Raw genomic sequence first — 19,398 nt, forward strand, 5'->3', positions numbered from 1 at the left:
GGATGGCAATTTCCATTTTAGCGGAAATTTGGATACTAAGACCCAAGTGATTTGCCAGATATCATGTTGTGGGGCCTCCCTGTATTTGAAGAGAATTTTGTAATTCCAGAAAAGCCTTTTTCCAATTATTGTCACACCTCCTACCTCCTGTATGCAAACTCTCTATTTAGAATTGTGGGCAGGAGTGCCTATAACAGGCAGAATAATGACCCCTGCCAATGATGTCCATTTTCCAATTCCTGAAGAGTGAATAGGTTAGGTTACATGGCAAAGGGGAATAGAGGTTACAGATGGAATTAAGGTTGCCATATAACTGACATTAAATTAGGGATATATCCTGGATTATTTGGGTGGCCCCAGTGTTGTCATAAGTGTCCTTAAAAGAGGAAAATGAGGCCAAGTGTGGTGGCTCAAGCCTGTAATCCCAGCACTTTGGGAGGCCGAGGCGGGTGGATCACGAGGTTGAGAGATCGAGACCATCCTGGTCAACATGGTGAAACCCCGTCTCTACTAAAAATACAAAAAATTAGCTGGGCATGGTGGCACGTGCCTGTAATCCCAGCTACTCAGGAGGCTGAGGCAGGAGAATTGCCTGAACCCAGGAGGCAGAGGTTGCGGTGAGCCGAGATTGTGCCATTGCACTCCAGCCTGGGTAACAAGAGTGAAACTCCACCTCAAAAAAAAAAAAAAAAAAAAAAGGAAAATGGGCCAGGTGGGGTGGCTGACACCTGTAATCCCAGCACTTTGGGGGGCCGAGGTGGGCAGGTGGGCGGATCGTGAGGTCAGGAGGTCAATCGAGACCATTCTGGCCAACAAAAAAGTTAGACGGGTGTGGTAGTGTGCATCTGTAATCCCAGCTATTCAGGAGGCTGAGGCAAGAGATTCCCATGAACCCAGGAGGCAGAGGTTGTAGTGAGCTGAGATCGCAAAATTGCACTCCAGCCCAGGCGACAGTGTGACACTCCATCCTCCCCAAAAAAACCCTCAACCTGCCCTTCCTGGCTTTGAGGATGGAGAAAGGGGCCCAGGAGCCTAGGAATCCAGAGGGTTCTAGAAGCTGGGAAAGGCATGGTAACAGATTCTTTCATAAGGCCCCCAGACGGAACACAGCCCTGCTGACAACTTGATTTTAGCGCAGTGAGGCTCTTGTCAGACTTGTGACCTACAGTACTATAAATAATAAATTTGTGTTGTTTTAAGTCACCAAGTTTATGGTAATTTGTTATGGAAGCAATAGAAAATGAATACAGTGCCAATTTGAGTGCTTTCTCTGCCGCTATAAAGTGATAGTAAGGTCCTGTAATCCCAGCTACTTGGGAGGCTGTGGCAGGAGAATTGCTTTGAACCCAGGAGATGGGGGTTGCAGTGAGACAAGATCGTACCACTGCACGCCAGCCTAGGCCAAAGGTGGAGGAGGAAAAGGAGGTACTGGAGGAGACACTGAGGAGGAGGAGGAGGTACAGGAAGAGAAGGAGGATGAGGCACTGACCCCTGAAGTGGAGGAATTAGATTGTAAAAGCATATTCAGCAAGGCCATTCATGCTAGAAGAATTACCAATTTTTCTCCTTCAGTCGTTCACTCTTAATGTGTGCTCTGAAAAGGAGAAAGTATTCCTCAAAAGAAAAACTGAATCTTAAATTTAGCTAATAACCAAAAACAAAAAAAAGGCAGGAGGGGCTGCATGGTCAAGTAAGTACTACAGTAAGTTTTTCCTTAGGACACTCACACAGCGTTTCCAAAATTCACCAGACCACAGAATTTTTTTTTGCATGGAACACTATTCACATCCCTCTGAACTTTTAGGGGGAGTGAAAAAAAGATTTGTGGACAGAGGGGTGATTGAAGTAAACGTGGTTTTAGTAAAAGTAACATGGCTGTAGCCTACGAGACTGGCATAAAGAAGGACTAGAAGTATAAGTATCAGAAGTCTATTGCAGGCTGGGTGTGGAGGCTCATGGGTGTCATCCCTTTGGGAGGCTGAGCTGGCAGGACTGCTTCAGCCCAGGAGTACAAGACCAGCCTGGGAAACAGAGTCAGACCTCATCTCTTCAAAAAGTAAAAAAATAACCAGGCGTGGTGGCTCACACCTGTAATCCTAGCACTTTGGGAGGCCAAGGCAGGTGGATCATTAGGTCAGCAGTTCCACAGCAGCCTGACCAACATGGTGAAACACTATACTAAAAATACAAAAATTAGCCAGGCATGGTGACGGGCGCCTGTAATCCCAGCTACTCGGGAGGCTGAGGCAAGAGAATCACTTGAACCTGGGAGGTGGAGGTTGCAGTGAGCGGAGATTGTGCCACTGCACTCCAGCCTGGGTGATACAGTGAGATTCCATCTCAGAAAAAAAAAAAATTAGCCAGGCATGGTGGCACGTATCTGTGGTCGGAGAGCCACCACGCATTGTCAGGTTTAATATCTATTTAAAAGAATGATTAATAGAAAAAGGGAAGTGAGAATAAAAAACAGAGTAAGAGGCCAGGCAAGGTGACTCATGCCAGTAATCCCAGCACTTTAGGAGGACAAGGTGGGAGGATGGCTTGAGCTGAAGGAGATCAAGACCAGCCTGGGCAACATAGCGAGACCCTGACTCTACAAAAAACTACAAAATTAACCAGGTGTGTGATGGCACTTACCTATAGTCCTAGCTACTCTGGAGGATGGTAGATTGAGCCCAGGAGTGTGAATTGCAGTAAGCTGTGATCATGCCAGGCACTCCAGCCTGGGCAATAGAGTAGAGATGGTCTCTTAAAAAACAAACAAATGGCCGGGTGCGGTAGCTCAAGCCTGTAATCCCAGCACTTTGGGAGGCTGAGGCAGGTGGATCACGAGGTCAAGAGATTGAGACCATCCTGGTCAACATGGTGAAACCTCGTCTCTACTAAAAATACAAAAAATTAGCTGGGCATGGTGGTGCATGCCTGTAATCCCAGCTACTCAGGAGGCTGAGGCAGGAGAATTGCCTGAACCCAGGAGGCAGAGGTTGCGGTGAGCTGAGATCGCGCCATTGCACTCCAGCCTGGGTAACAATAGCGAAACTCCGTCTCAGAAAAAACAAACAAACAAATGGGCAGAGCGCAGTGGCTCATGCCTGTAATCCCAGCACTTTAAGAGTCTGAGGTGGGCAGATCACGAGGTCAGGAGTTCGAGACCAGCCTGGCTAACATGGTGAAACCCCATCTCTGCTAAAAATACAAAAATTAGCCAGGCTTGGTGGCATGTGCCGTAATCCCAGCTACTCAGGGGGCTGAGGCAGGAGAATTGGTTGAACCCAGAAGGCGGAGGTTGCAGTGAGCCTGTATTGTGCCACCGCACTCCAGCCTGGGCAACAGAGAGAGACTCCATCTCAAAAAACAAACAAGAAAAATCACAATGAGCTGGGTGTAGTGACTTATACCAACAGTCCCTGCACTTTGGGAGGCCGCGGAAGGCAGATCGCTGGAGGTCAGGGGTTTGAGACCAGCCTGGCCAACATTGCAAAACTCGTCTCTATTAAAAACACAAAAATTAGCATTTTAGCTAATTATTGTATTAGTTAAGCATTTTAATTTAGCTACTCAGGAGGCTGAGACCTGAGAATCACTTGAGCCTGGGAGGCAGAGGTTGCAGTAACCCGAGATTGTGCCACCGTACTCCAGCCTGGGCAACAGGGAGCCTCTGCCTAAAATAAAAAACAACAAAAACAAAAACAAAACAAAAACAAAAAACAGAAAAACAACAATAATGTTTAGTCTCAAGCATGACTAATATAAATGGTGTGATGATAGTAATACTGAGTGTCAACTTGATTGGATTGAAGGGTACAAAGTATTGATACTGGGTGTGTCTGTGAGGATGTTGCCAAAGGAGATTAACATTTGAGTCAGGGAGCTGGAAAAGGCAGACCCAGGCCCACCCTTAATCTGGATGGGCACCATCTAATCAGCTGCCAGCAAATATAAAGCATGTGGAAAAATGTGAAAAGGCTAAACTGGCTAGCCTCCCAGCCTACATCTTTCTCCCATGCTGGATGCATCAAACTTCAAGTTCTTCAGCTTTGAGACTCAGACTGGCCTCCTTGTCCCTCAGCTTGCAGATGGCCTATTGTGGGACCTTGTGATCATGTGAGTTAATACTATTTAATAAATTCCCCTTTATATATATGTCTATTCTATTAGTTCTCTTCCTCTAGAGTACCCTAATACAGTTGGTAAGAAAATCAAAAGGAACTCTCTAGTAAACAGTCTGGAATTACAAATTTAGAAATGCCGTAGCTTTAGACTATGTAGGAGAAGTAGGACCTGAAATATATCTCACCTTCCACATCTGGGGAGGAACAAGCTTACATGTTTACATATAGCTCACCTTCCACATCTGGGGAGGTACATGTTTACATGTTTGTTAAAAACAAAGTGATGACTGATAAGGCTGTGTTTAACCTTCAGCTCAGACATTAACTAAAGCTGTGTCAATTTCAATAATTTACCTAATCCTGCTGAATCCGTTTCTTATCTGCAAAATGGGGACAAACATGAAGAAGGACAAACATAAGTAACATATGTATAGCTCTTAACATCATGAATGGCATATAATAAATATTTATGAATGCATTGATTTTCTTTTTCTTTCTTTTTTTTTTTTTTTAATTTTAAGTCAGGGTCTCCAGTGTCACGCAGGCTCTGGAGTGCAGTAGTGCAATGTCAGCTTACTGCAACCTCTGTATCCTGGGCTCAAGCAATTTTCTCACCTCCACCTCCGGAGCAGCTGGGACTACAGGTGTGCACCATCACATCTGGCTAATTTTTGTATTCATTGTAGAGATGGGGTTTCACCATGTTGCCCAGGCTGGTCTTGAACTCCTGAGCTCAAGCAATCCTCCCACTTCAGCCTCCAAAAGTGCTGAGATTACAGGAATGAGCCACCTTGCCTAGCCAAATGCAATGATTTTCAACAGGGGTCAGTTTTGTCCCCAGAGACATTTGACAATATCTGGAGACATTTTTAGTGTCACTACTAGAGGTTGCTACTAGCATCTAGTGGGTAGAGACCAGGGATGCTGCTAAACATTCTACAACATGCAGGACAGCCTTTCCAACAAAAAGAATTATCTGGCCCAAAATGTCAATAGTACCAAGGTTAAGAATAATAAGTTATTATTGTAAGGATTAGCAAGATGGCAGGCCAGAGCCTATGATGGGAAAGTGACAGGGTGCCATGAGCCTCACCTCCCTGTCCTAGCTCATTTGAAGAAAGAGACTCTCACTCCCTAGGTCTCAGGAAGAATGCCCAGGGACAGACATTACTCCCTTCAGTACCCCATAAAGCAGAGCCTAGGGGTCCACAAGCCTGACATAAAATGTTCCCATAATGGTTTCCATTTGTTTAATAAACAGATCTCAGTGTTCTCTTTTTTTTTTTTTTTTTTTTTTTTCTGAGATGGAGTCTTGCTTTGTCACCCAGGCTGAAGTGCAGTGGCTCGATCTCAGTTCCCTGCAACCTCTGCCTTCCAGGTTCAAGTGATTCTCTTGCCTCAGCCTCCTGAATAGCTGGCATTACAGGCATGCACTACCACACCCAACTAATTTTTTTTTTTTTTTTTTTTTTTTTTTTGAGACGGAGTTTCGCTCTTGTTACCCAGGCTGGAGTGCAATGGCACGATCTCGGCTCACCGCAACCTCCGCCTCCTGGGTTCAGGCAATTCTCCTGCCTCAGCCTCCTGAGTAGCTGGGATTATAGGCACGCGCCACCATGCCCAGCTAATTTTTTGTATTTTTAGTAGAGACGGGGTTTCACCATGTTGACCAGGTTGGTCTCGATCTCTCGACCTTGTGATCCACCCGCCTCGGCCTCCCAAAGTGCTGGGATTACAGGCTTGAGCCACCGCGCCCGGCCACACCCAACTAATTTTTGTATTTTTAGTAGAGACGGAATTTCACCATGTTGGCCAGGCTGGTCTCGAACTCCTGACCTCAAGTGATCCACCCACCTCGGCCTCCCAAAGTGCTGAGATTATAGGCATGAACCACCATGCCCGGCTTCATTATCTTTACTGTGCTGATGGCTTCACAGGTGTATACATATCTCAAAACTTATTAAATTTCACATTTTAAACAGGTGTGCTATATTGTTTTTTGGAAAGAGAGAGCAAGATCAAGACAGAAAAAGGAGAGCACAAAAACAGAAACTCCTCCCTCATTTTTGATATTCTTGAATGCAAGGTTGGAATACTCAGATGCCAAAAATCTTTATCACTCCTCTCACACATACAAACCACTAAGTCACCCACATGGTTCCTTTCTTTTGCTTTTTTTTTTTTTAGTTGGAGTCTCGCTATGTCACCAGGCTAGAGTGCAATGGCACAATCTCAGCTCACTGCAACCTCCGCCTCCCAGTTTCAAGCTATTCTCCTGCCTCATCCTCCCAAGTAGCTGTGACTACAGATGCGTGCTACCACGCCCAGCTAATTTTGGTATTTTTAGTAGAGACAGGGTTTCAGCATGTTGGCCGGGATGGTCTCGATCTCTTAACCTCGTGATCTGCCCACCTCAGCCTCCCAAAGTGCTGGGATTACCAAAGTGCTGGGATAAGGCATGAACCACCTTGCCTGGCCTACATGGTTCCTTTCTTTACAATATCTGTTCGTATGTTTCTTTCTGTTCCCATAGCCACTGCTCTGGTCTGATTTTCTTCTCCACTGTTTGGTTACAAACTAAACCTACCCTCGGTTTTCTCCCACTTCAACATGCTAGTGGCTGCCAGAATAATCTTAACAAATGACACCTCCAACCACATGACTCCTATTATACAGAGCCATCATTGGACTATCTATAGGTCTGAAAACAAAAGGTTATAAAAATCAAATATTAGCAGTGGTTATTCCTGCAGAGTAGAATTAGGATGATTTTTATTCTTTTGTTTATCTGTTTCCTGTATTTTATAGGAGGTTTTTTGTTGTTGTAGTTGTTGTTTTTTTTAGATGGGGTCTCACTCTGTTGTCCAGGCTGGAGTGCAATGGCACAATCTGGGCTCACCACAACCTCCGACTCCCAGGTTCAAGCGATTCTCCTGCTTCAGCCTCCCGAGTAGCTGGGATTGCAGGCATGCGCCACCACACCTGGCTAATTTTGTATTTTTAGTAGAGATGGGGTTTCTCCATGTTGGTCAGGCTGGTCTCAAACTCCTGATCTCAGATGATCTGCCCATTTTGGCCTCCCAACGTGTGGGATTATAGCCATGAGCCACTGTGCCTGGCGTTATAGGAGTTTTTTTGTCTTTTTGTTTTTTTCCTTTTTGTGGAGAACGGGGTCTTGCTATATTGCCCAGGCAGGTCTCGAACTCCTGGGCTCAAGCTATCCTCCCGCCTCTGCCTCCCTAAGAGCTGGGATTACAGGTGTGAGCCACAGCGCCCGGCCTATAGGAGTTTTAAAAAAAAATCCTTACTGGCCTTGCTTGTTACAAAAGGAGTGAACAGTCATTGTAAAATATTCAAATAACACAGACAATGTGAAAGTACAGTAAACTTGGAAAGTGAAGTTTGTCTCCTCCTGGTCACCAACATTATGGTTTCCTCCTCAGCACCACCCCACCCCTTCCATCCAGAAAACAGCCAGGGGTGGGATTATCCCTACCCACAGCTCCAGGAGTAGCTTCTGGAATTATCTAACCCTGAGGCTCTCAATAGTAACATCCAAACCCTCATATTATAGCAAACATTTCATAACACTGTCTTTACCATCAGGACTTATCAATAGATCTTATGTTATGCATAACCTTCCTGCAAGCATAATTTTTTTTAAGTTGGGAGTCAAGCCTGCTGATATTTACTTTAGCATTTTGCTTTATTTTATATATGTGTATGTGTGTCCTTGTATGTCCATGCAGGCATGTGTATATCATACATCCTATTTTAGCTATTGAGTACATATTACACTTAGAAAAAGTTACATAGGAAAACAACAGAGCTAAAGAAAGATGTCAGCCATCATTTTAGAGAACCTTTTAAGTGCTGCATAGGTGAGTGCACACATACTTTAAAAATCAATATAATGCTGTAAGTATAAAGGATAACTAAGAAAATAGTGCATTATAAAGTGATAAGTGTTTCAATAAGGAAATGCTTGATGGCCAGGCATGGTGGCTCACGCCTGTAATCCCAACACTTTGGGAGGCTGAGGCAGGAGGATCACTTGAGCCCAGCACTTCAAAACCAGCCTGGGCTATGTAGTAAGGCCTCGTTTCTACAAAAAAAAATAAAATAAAATAAGTAAATTCTTGAGCATAACTATAATAGAAAACATAATGAAGTAATTAGATACTTGCACCTAACAGAATCACTATTTATGTAACAATGTTTATTAAGCACCTACTATGTGCTGGGCACTATTTACTAGGGATACAGACAGAAATCCTTGGCTTCGGCTGGACACAGTGGCTCATACCTATAATCCCAGCACTTTGGGGGCCCATGGTGTGTGGATCACTTGAACTCAGGAGTTCAAGACCAGCCTGGGCAACATGGCAAGACCGTCTCTATTAAAAATACTAAAAAAAAAAAAAAAAAAGCCAGGCATGGTGGTACATGCCTGTGGTTCCAGCTACTCAGGTGGCTGAGGTGGGAGGATCATCAGAGCCTTGGAGGCAAAGGTTGCAATAAGCAAGATCACACCACTGCACTCCAGCTGGGCCACAGAGTGAGACCATGAAGAAAGAAAGAGAGAGAGAGAGAGAGAGAGAGGCCGGTCATGGTGGCTCACACCTGTAATCCCAGCACTTTGGGAGGCCAAAGTGGGTGGATCACCTGAGGTCAGGAGTTCAAGACCAGCCTGACCAACATGGAGTCACCCTGTCTCTACTAAAAATACAAAATTAGCTGGATGTGGTGGCACCCGTCTGTAGTTTCAGCTACTCAGGAGGCTGAGGCAGGAGAATCACTTGGACCCAGGAGGCAGAAGTTGCAGTGAACTGAGATCACGCCACTGCACTCTAGCCTGGGTGACAGAGCAAGACTCCGTCTCAAAATAAATAAATAAATAAATAAATAAAAATAAAAAAAGAAAGAGGGGGAGGGTGGGGAGGAGAGGGGAGGGCAGGACAGAGCAGAGAGGAAGAGAGAGTAAGAAAGAAATTTCTACCTCATGGAGCAAACATCCTAGCAGGGTGGTATGGGATAGACCACAAACAATCAACATAATATGTAAGTTATATATTACATTAGAAGGTTAGGACTTTTTAAAAGTAGAAAAGGGAAAGGAATTAAGAGTTCAGAACAGTAGGGAGCTGAGTAGCAAGTTGCAGTTCAAAACAGAGTAGTAAAGGCAAGCCTCACTAGAAGGTACATTTGAGCAAAGATGATGATTGGGCACCATGGCTCATGCCTGTAATCCCAACACTTTGGGAGGCTGAGTGGGGAGGATCAGGAGGTCAGGATATCGAGACCATCCTGGCTAACACAGTGAAACTCCATCTCTACAAAATATATATATTACCAAAAAAAAAAAAAAAAGTAGCCAGGCATGGTAGCTTGCCTCTGTAGTCCCAGCTACTCAGGAGGCTAAGGCAGGAGAATCACCTGAACCTGGGAGGCAGAGGTTGCAGTGAGCCAAGATAGTGCCACTGCACTCCAGCCTGGGTGACAGAACAAGACTCCCTCTTTTTTTCTTTTCTTTTTTTTTTTTTTTTTTGAGACGGAGTTTCGCCCTTGTGACCCAGGCTGGAGTGCAATGGCGCGATCTCGGCTCACCGCAACCTCCGCCTCCTGGGCTCAGGCAATTCTCCTGCCTCAGCCTCCTGAGTAGCTGGGATTACAGGCACGTGCCACCATGCCCAGCTAATTTTTTGCACTTTTAGTAGAGACGGGGTTTCACCATGTTGACCAGGATGGTCTCGATCTCTCGACCTCGTGATCCACCCGCCTCGGCCTCCCAAAGTGCTGGGATTACAGGCTTGAGCCACCGCGCCCGGCTTCTTTTCTTTTTTATTTAAGACGGGGTTTCACCATGTTGGTCAGTCAGGCTGGTCTTGAACTACCGACCTCAGGTGATTCGCCCACCTTGGCCTCCAAAGTGTTTGGATTACAGGCGTGAGCCACTACACCTGGCCATTTTTCTTTCCCCTTTTCTTTTTGACTCCCTCTTAAAATAAATAAATAAAAGATTTAAAAGAGGTGAGGGAATGAATCACATAGATTATCTAGGGGGAAAGTATGCAGGCAGGTGGAATACCTAATGCAAAGACCCTAAGGCAGAATCTTGTCTAACAGGAGCGTGGTCTGTAAGCAGACGAGGGAGGTGGATTCGAGCAGGTACTGTAAATAAAAGCAGAAGCAGGAGATGGGTCAGAGAAGTTAAAAAGTCAGATCTTGAAGGGCCTCATGGGCCATTGTAAGGTTTGTACTCTGAGTAAATTGGTGAAACATGAGAAGGTTTTGAGTAGAGAAGTGACAGGATCTGACCTACATTTTAAAAGGAAAAATCCGCTGCTCTGTTGGAAACATGGTAGGAGGAGAAGGGTGGAAGCAGGGAGATCAGTTGGGAGGTTGTTATAAGAATCCAAGCAAGAAATCGGTCGGGCGCAGTGGCTCACGCCTGTAATCTCAGCACTTTTGGAGGCTGAGGCAGTCGGATCAGCTGAGGTCAGGAGTTCAAGACCAGCCTGGCCAACACGGTGAAACCCCGTCTTTAAAATAAATAAATAAATAATAAAATAAAATAATAATAATTTTAAAAAAGAGAAATCAACGCAACAGCTTCAAATACAGACTAATATCCACTAGTGTATTTCATAGACTCTAAGACGTCATTGATTGTAGGATATATCCTGATTTCAGAGATGTTAAAATATGCAGTGTGAATTGCATTATGCAGTGTGAATTGCAATATGCAAGGCTGAATCAGTGACTCAAATACCACAAGTATTGGTTGTTGAAGACAGGAATTTCTGAAACAGTGAACAACCTTTGGTAAAGTTCCAAATGCAGCTAAGTACTATTTTCTGTGAATTTACCCATTAGCCTCTTATTTAGACATTCCAATTATATTAAAACCATGCAAAAACAGTTCATATTTATGCACAAAATGGAATGACAGACTAGGTTCAAATTATTATACAGAAGTTTTTTTGTTTGTTTGTTTGTTTGTTTGTTTGTTTTTTGAGACGGAGTTTCGCTCTTGTTACCCAGGCTGGAGTGCAATGGCGCGATCTCGGCTCACTGCAACCTCCGCCTCCTGGGTTCAGGCAATTCTCCTGCCTCAGCCTCCTGAGTAGCTGGGATTATAGGCACGCGCCACCATGCCCAGCTAATTTTTTGTATTTTTAGTAGAGACGGGGTTTCACCATGTTGACCAGGTTGGTCTCGATCTCTCGACCTTGTGATCCACCGGCCTCGGCCTCCCAAAGTGCTGGGATTACAGGCTTGAGCCACCGCGCCCGGCCACAAGTTTTTTTTAAATCTACGTTAATGTTGAGCAGGGCACTAAAAGTTGTGTAAAATGTAGGAAAATTCTGTAATGTATTTGCCCATACATTATCAGAAATGTATCGCCCTGGCCCACATCCTCTAAATGACCAATCATTGTGACAGTCAGAATTTCTCCCTGTCGGAAATGGATTTATAACATGGGGAAGAATCAACACGGAGACAATGGATAACTCAGCAAGGCTAGTTTACTTCCTGCAGGAAGGGTGCACCTTGCCAGCTGTCTTGCCACAAGAGCACACTTGAACAAAAGAGACAGGGATATTTATGACTTTCATAACTTGATGCGATCGCCCTACTGCTGTGTCGCTTCCATTGGCTGGAACAGGACCTCACATTCTATGCTTGACCGTATTGGCTAAAAACTTGGAAATTTCCTTGATAAGCGGGAAAGAAGACGAGGAAGAAGACAAGGAATAAGAGGAAGCTACTCAGGAGACGGTCAGGAGGGTTTCCAAATTAGGAATGGCATGCACCAGGGTTTGGGGCTTACCCAGTCCTGTTCAGACATGCCAGAGCGAACCAAGGTAGCTGATTTAAGACAGAGATGATTTAGAGAATATATATACATGGGTATATGCCTATGCTAATAGTGGATAATGGCCATACAGCAAGAGATTGTAACTCCTTATAATGTAGTCTAAAATGTAAACTTTGAAGAAAAACTTTCCCATCTCTCACATCCCCAAGGCCGGGCGCAGTAACTCACGCTTAGAATTCCAGCACTTTGGAAGGCCAAGAAGGTCGGGAGTTGGAGACCAGCCTGGCCATCATGGTGAAATCTCGTTGCCACCAAAAATACAAAAATTAGCTGGGCGTGATGGCACGCACCTGTAATCCCAGCTACTCGGGAGGCCGAGGCAGTAGAATCACTTGAACCTGGGAGGCGGAGGTTGCGGTGAGCCCAAGATTGCGCCATTGCACTCCAGCCTGGGTGACGAGTGAAACTCCGTTTCAAAAAAAAAAAAAAAGAGATACTCCCCAAATTTCCAAAGAGGGGCCTAGAATGTAATGCCAGCAGAGTGCATGATCCAGAAACATACTATTATGCTCCAATCAGAGCGAAGCCTGGGTCGGCTGCATGATGGGTGAAGCGAGACACCCAGCACCTTAGCGAAGACACCTGTAGCCTCAATGTGCTGCAACTCTCCCACCACCAGGGGGAGCCAGCCTTGGGATGAGGATTTTGTACCTTTTTATGCAATATAATTTTTTCTTTTTTTATTATTATTTTTTAAATATTTTTTTGCTTTCGGATGGTCCAGGTGAATTTTTTTTTTCAGATGGAGTTTCACTCTTGTTGCCCAGGCTGGAGTGCAATGAATGGCACGATCTCAGCTCACTGCAACCTCTGCTACCCAAGTTAAAACGATTCTCCTGCCTCAGCCTCCCCAGTAGCTGGGATTACAGGTGTGTGCCACCACATCCAGCTGACATTTGTATTTTTAGTAGAGATGGGGTTTCACCATGTTGGCCAGGATGGTCTCAAACTCCTGACCTCAAGTGATCCACCTGCCTCAGCCTCCCAAATACTGGGGTTACCAGGCATGAGCCACCACACCCATCCTATCCCATTGTTTTGAAAAGCCATTTTTATATCTTCGGTTCCCACTCTAAGACTCCATAGTACGTGGATTCGCTTTTAGACTTTCTGTTTTGTTCTATTTTTTTTTCTACCCATGTGGCAGTGCTTCTCATAATTCTTTTCTTTCTTTCAAATTTTTCTAGGTTTATCTCACATGTGTGTTTTCAGATGAACTTTAGAAACAATTTGACAAATTTTTAAATATTTATTGGGATTTTGTTTGGAATTCCATTGCAATCTAATATTAATATGTGAGGAAGTGATTTATTTTTTAGTTGATTTATATATTGAGTTTTCCCTTCCGTAAATATATGTCTATTATTCAAGTTTTATTTTATGTATTTCAGCAAAATTTTTGTTTTTTCTGTAAAGGTCTTACACATTTTAGATTAAGTTTTATCAGAAGTATTTCAGAGCTATTGCTATCACTGTAAATCAAGTATTTTTCTAACTGGCATAAGGGGGGGTGTGTGTTTGTGTGTGTGTGTTTATAAACATATTGCTATGGTTTGAACATGTGTCTCCTCCAAAATTCATGTGGAAACTTAATCCCCATTCTGGTGGAATGAAAAGGTGAAGCTTTTGTGGAGGTGATTAAGTCACAAGGACTCCTCATGAATAGATTAATGTCCTTATAAAAGAGGCTTCAGAGAGAGTTTGCTCCTTTTCTGCCCTCTCATCTTCCACCATGTGAGGATACAGTATTTGTCCTCTTTGGAGGACACAGTAACAAGGTGCCATCTTAAAAGGAGAGACATCAGACCTGCCCCTTGATCTTGAACTTCCCAGGCTTCAGAACTGTGAGACAGAAATTTCTATTATTTATAAATTACCCAGTTCTCAATATTTTGTTATAGCAGCACAAAAAGACTAAGACATACACACATATATAAAGTATATATCCACAGCCACCCTACTGAACTAATATTATTTTCTTTCTTGACATTTTCTCAGTAGATAACCAAATAGTCTCCAAATAATGATTTTTTAAACTCTCTTTCAAAAGTTAGGTCCTACTGCATTAGCTAGGCCTTCCAGAATAACTTTTTTTTTTTAATTTAAAAATAGAACTAGTGGCTGACATCTTGACATCTTGTCTTGTTTCCTTCCATTTTTTCTTTTTGAGAGAGCCTCTCCTTCTGTCACCCAGGCTGGAGTGCAGTGACATGATTTTTCCTCACTGCAATCTCCACATCCTGGGCTCAAACAATCCTCCTGCCTCAGCCTCCCAAGCAGCTGGGATTACAGGCGTACACCACCACAACGGCCTAATTTTCAAATTTTTTTGTAGAGATGGGGGGGTCTCCCTATGTTGCCCAAATTGGTCTTGAACTCCTGGCCTCAACTGAGCTGCCTGCCTTGGCCTCCCAAAGTGCTGGGATTACAGGCATGAGCCCCTGTGCCCAACCTCCTTCCTTTTGCTAATAACAGTTTTCTTGAGATACAATTCACTTACCAAAAAAATCCTCCCACCTCAGCCTTCTGAGTAGCTGGGATTACAGGTATATGCCAATACACCTGGCATGACAATTCAGTGTCTTTTAGAAAGCTGAGATGGAGCCTAAAGTCACTAGCAGCTGGAGGCTATCAACCAACTACATTCCTTGTAGCTAAATGGCAAGTTTTCTTTTTTCCTTAATAGGGTCAGGGCAGGCTGGGTGAGGTGGCTCACACCTGTAATCCCAACACTTTGGAGAGCTGAGGTGGGAGGATGGATTGAGTCTAACAGTTCGAACCCAGCCTGGGCTACACAGTGAAACCCCATCTCTACAAAGTATACAAAAATGGGCCAGGTGTGATAGCACACCTGTAGTCCCACCTACTTGGGAGGATGAAGTGGGAAGATTGCTTCGGCCCAGGAGGTAAAGGCTGCAGTGACCTGAGATTGCACCACTGCACTCCAGCCTGGGTGACCCAGGAAGACACTATCTCAAATAAATAAAAAAAATATAGAGTCAGGGAGTCTCACTATGTTGCGCAGGATGGTCTGGAACTCCTGGCCTCAAGTAGTCCTCCTGCCTTGGCACCCGTATAACTGCCATATTTGTATTGCGATTTTTTTTTTTCTTTTTTGAGAGAGAGTCTTGCTCTGTTGCCCAGGCTGGATTGCAGTGGTGTGACCTCAGCTCACTCCAACCTCCGCCTCCCAGGTTCAAGTGATTCCCTGCCTCAGCCTCCTGAGTAGCTGCAATTACAAGCGTGCGCCACTGCACTCAGCTAATTTTTGTATTTTTAGTAGAGATGGGGTTTCTCCATGTTGGTCAGGCTGGTCTTGAACTCCTGACCTCATGATCCACCCGCCTTGGCCTCCCAAAATAACTCTTTGTATCCACCAAAATGCCTAGCACAAAATTCTTGCCCATGGTAGAACCTCATTAAATATGTGTAAAATAAATTAATAAGTACCTGCTCATTGATTTTGGGACCTTTAGATAATTTGAGGTAGAAAAGTATATAATACAGTCCTTACAATACAGCCCACATTGATAAATGTTTAACAACTGGCTTTTGGGAGTACTGATTTCTAGTATTTGCTGATTTACAGTTATAAATACTCCCACCATGGTCAATTTCAAGCTGCCCACATAACATTAGCAAGGATGCAAAAATTCCTGAAAATTTAACCATCAGTTCTCTCAAGCTGATACAAGCCAGCTCCAGCACCACTGGTCCTAACCTTCAAAGAGTTTTTGTGTGTGTTTTTCCTTTGGATTTTTATTTATTGAAAGATAAAATTAGAATAATATTAAAGTTTTAAAAGGTAATTCACCGGTAATTCAACTACTCTAAACCCACATAACTTTATTTTTTTTGTGTTCCCGTTCAGTCTTTGCTTCACACATGCATATTTTAAATAGTGTATTTATCCAATTTTTAAAAATATTGTGACCAATTTTAAACATATGCAAAGTAGACCGAATAAAATAATGAACCCCATGTACTAGTACATAGCACCTTAAAACATTAACCTAGGCCGGGCGCGGTGGCTCAAGCCTGTAATCCCAGCACTTTGGGAGGCCGAGGCGGGTGGATCACAAGGTCAAGAGATCGAGACCATCCTGGTCAACATGGTGAAACCCCGTCTCTACTAAAAATACAAAAAAAAGTAGCTGGGCAAGGTGGTGCGTGCCTGTAATCCCAGCTACTCAGGAGGCTGAGGCAGGAGAATTGCCTGAACCCAGGAGGCGGAGGTTGCAGTGAGCCGAGATCGCGCCATTGCATTCCAGCCTGGGTAACAAGAGCGAAACTCCGTCTCAAAAAAAAAAAAAAAAAAACATTAACCTGTTACCAGTCCTATCCCATCTACATCACCAGCTACTTGCCCCCCTCACATACTCACTGTTTGAAACGAATTCTAGACATCATATCCTTCCATCTGTAAATATTTCAGTAGTCACTCTTCCATTTTTCATTCAGCTTTTTCCACTTGTAGCCTAAGAAGACAAAGACATAAATAATTCAACTAAAACATTTTTAAGTATTCCAGTATTGGCAGTAAGAGTTGATTTGGGGGGCAAAGGAGGACTGTATAAAAGCTACAGCATCTGGAGAGCTTTATTATTGAGTCTTTTCATTTTATTCCCATCCTGCTTTGTGTGGCAGGAGAATCTCATTAAAATTCCATGTGTTATCAAATACACAACAATGTAACATGGACTGAACTAATCATCAAAACAAATTTTAGGTCAGGCATGGTGGCTCATGCCTGTAATCCCAGCATTTTGGAGGGCCAAGGCGGGCAGATTACAAGGTCAGGAGCTTAAGACCAGCCTGATCAATATAGTGAAACCCCATCTCTACTTAAAAAATACAAAAATTAGCCAGGTATGGTGGCACATGCCTTTAATCCCAGCTACTTGGGAGGCTGAGGCAGGAGAATCAGTTGAACCCAGGAAGCGGAGGTTGCAGTAAGCCGAGATCACACCACTGCACTCCAGCCTGGGCGACAGAGTGAGACTCCATCTCAAAAAAAAAAAAAAAAAGGTGGTAAAAACTATATAACATAACTTTTGTTTTTGTTTGTTTGTTTGTTTTGAGACAGGGTCTCGATCTTGCACAGGCTAGAGTACATGGGCACTATCACGGCTCACTGCAGCCTTGACTTCCCAGGCTTAAGTGATCCTCCCATCTCAGCCTCCTGAGTAGCGGGGACTAAAGGTGCACACAACCACACACAGCTAATTTTTTTTTTTTTTTTTTTTGAAAGACAGGGTTTTGCCATGTTGCCCAGGCTGGTTTCAAACTCCTGGACTCAAGCCATCTACCTGCCTTGGCATCCCAAAGTGCTGGAATTACAGGCATGAGCCACCGTGCCCAGTAATATAGAACATAACTTTACCATTTTAACCATGTTTAAGTGTACAGTTCAGTGGCATTAAGGACATTCACATTGCTTTGCAATCTCATTTGTGGCCTTTTATGATACCTTTCGAGTCACAGATCTACAGGGTCTGGAGAAGAGAGACATCGTTACATACTAAGGTATGCAAATCCAACTACTGGAAATTCACAAACACAAATTTAGGGAAATAAGAGAAAAATTGACAGGAGATAGGAGAGAGAAATAAACAGAGTAGGCAAGGCCCTCCTCTCTGGCACTCAGTGAATGTGCACCCCAAGTGAACAAGAAATGTAAGCCTCAGGCACCCACAGGAACCTTCTGCTTCTCATAGTTGGACATCTCTCCAGGCTGAGGGGGATTCTGAATTTAAGATTTGCGTTTTGCTATAATATTGCACCAAACACAAGCCAAGTACTTCTCTGATTAGTAATACTGTCTGGAAAAACAATAATCTGCCCTAATACTAGCAGAAAAACTGGGTGAGAGTTAATAAAAGATTGGGACAGCTTGAGGCCTTCTAAAAGACTTCCAAGGGCAATTTTTACTTTATTCAATGTCCATCTATATGCTGATCTTTGGACTTTACTCAGGTGAGATACTACCCCTGTGCATTTGCCTGGATTGTAGTAGTACAGCATTAACTTATACCAAAAATATACATTGTAAAAAAATTGGTGAATGGGAGTATAGGAAAACAATGACAGACAGAAGTTTTTAGTAGAGAATTTATGGGTTTCCTTGTTTGTAAGACACTCTATAGCAGCACTGTCCAATAGAAACATAAGGTAGGTCACATAAGTAATTCTAAATTTTCTAGTAGCCACTTTATAAAAAAATTACACCAGAGGTGCCAGTTAAAACCATATTTTTTTGTTTGTTTGTTTTTTGAGGCAGAGTCTCGCTCTGACACCAGGCTAGAGTACAGTGGCGCGATCTCAGCTCACTGCAACCTCCGCCTCCTGGGTTCAAGTGATTCTTCTGTCTCCAGCCTACCAAGTAGCTGGGGTTACAGGTGTGTACTGCCACAACCAGCTAATTTTGTATTTTTAGTACAGACAAGGTTTCTCCATGTTGGTCAGGCTGGTCTCAAACTCCTGACCTCAGGTGATCCGCCTGCCTCTGCCTCCCAAAGTGCTGGGATTACAGGCGTGAGCCACCACATCGGCCAATTTTTTGTATTTTTAATAAAGACAGGTTTCACCATGTTGGTCAGGCTGGTCTCGAACTCCTGACCTCAGGTGATCCACCCACCTTGGCCTCCCAAAGTGCAAGGATTACAGGTGTGAGCCACCGTACCCAGCCATATATCAAAAAATATCAACATGTAATCAGTATAACAATTATTAATGGCGTATTTTGCATCTTTTTATATTCAGTGTGTATTTTTTTGCACTTACAATGCATCTCAATTCCAACTGACCACATTTCAAGTGCATAAGGGAGACATGTGATTAGTGATGTCCTTATTGCACAGTGCATGTCTTGAACAAAGAAATCTGTCATTTTCTGGAAAGTTTAGTCTAATGGGCTAACATCTGAGGGAAAGATGTGGGAATATATGCAGTTCTGTATTAAAACGTCAGCTGCCAGAGCTAAGGAAGACTTCCTTGCATTCTGGATTTAAAAGTAGGCATATAGTCTGCCTGTTGGCAGAGAATGCGAACTCAAACTAAACCCTATAATGCACCCTTAGCAAAGAGAAGCACTATCTCCTGGGGCAGAACATAAATCAATAGTTTCCAATTCCCCAACAAGGGGTGAATCATTATGTTTTCATAAGGATATTTCACAGTGCATTCCAATCAAGTCTGTAAATTACAGACGAGAAGTCTATTCTTCAAGCCTCACTGCCTTCCATCCCGGAGGAGAAAATGGAAACAGCTAACAGAGAAAGCATGAAAAAAGTACCCAAGTATTGAACTGTCGATTTCGTTTAAAACAACAAATCCTGCTTTTTATGACATAAAGGAATGAAAGTATGTGCTCAATTTTTACTACTTTGAAACAAAGTGGAAAAA

At 43.6% G+C, this 19,398-nt stretch overlaps 1 long non-coding RNA gene across 5 annotated transcripts in view; it reads right to left on the bottom strand.

Annotated features, from left to right (window-relative positions):
* Window positions 1-630: 630 nt before the first annotated feature.
* Window positions 631-19,398, bottom strand: part of LOC120363894 (uncharacterized) — a 73,420-nt gene continuing 54,652 nt past the window's right edge. For 2 of the 5 annotated variants that reach the window (XR_012516096.1, XR_012516095.1), the window contains one exon: window positions 9,625-16,472. This is a non-coding gene — a long non-coding RNA (uncharacterized LOC120363894). Of the gene's footprint in view, window positions 8,218-9,622; window positions 16,473-19,398 lie in introns of those variants that run through there. The other 3 variants (XR_012516097.1, XR_012516098.1, XR_005579305.2) reach the window with 3 other exon arrangements.

This window comes from Saimiri boliviensis, chromosome 2 (genome assembly GCF_048565385.1).
Source record: "Saimiri boliviensis isolate mSaiBol1 chromosome 2, mSaiBol1.pri, whole genome shotgun sequence".
Classification (NCBI taxonomy): Eukaryota; Metazoa; Chordata; class Mammalia; order Primates; family Cebidae; genus Saimiri; species Saimiri boliviensis.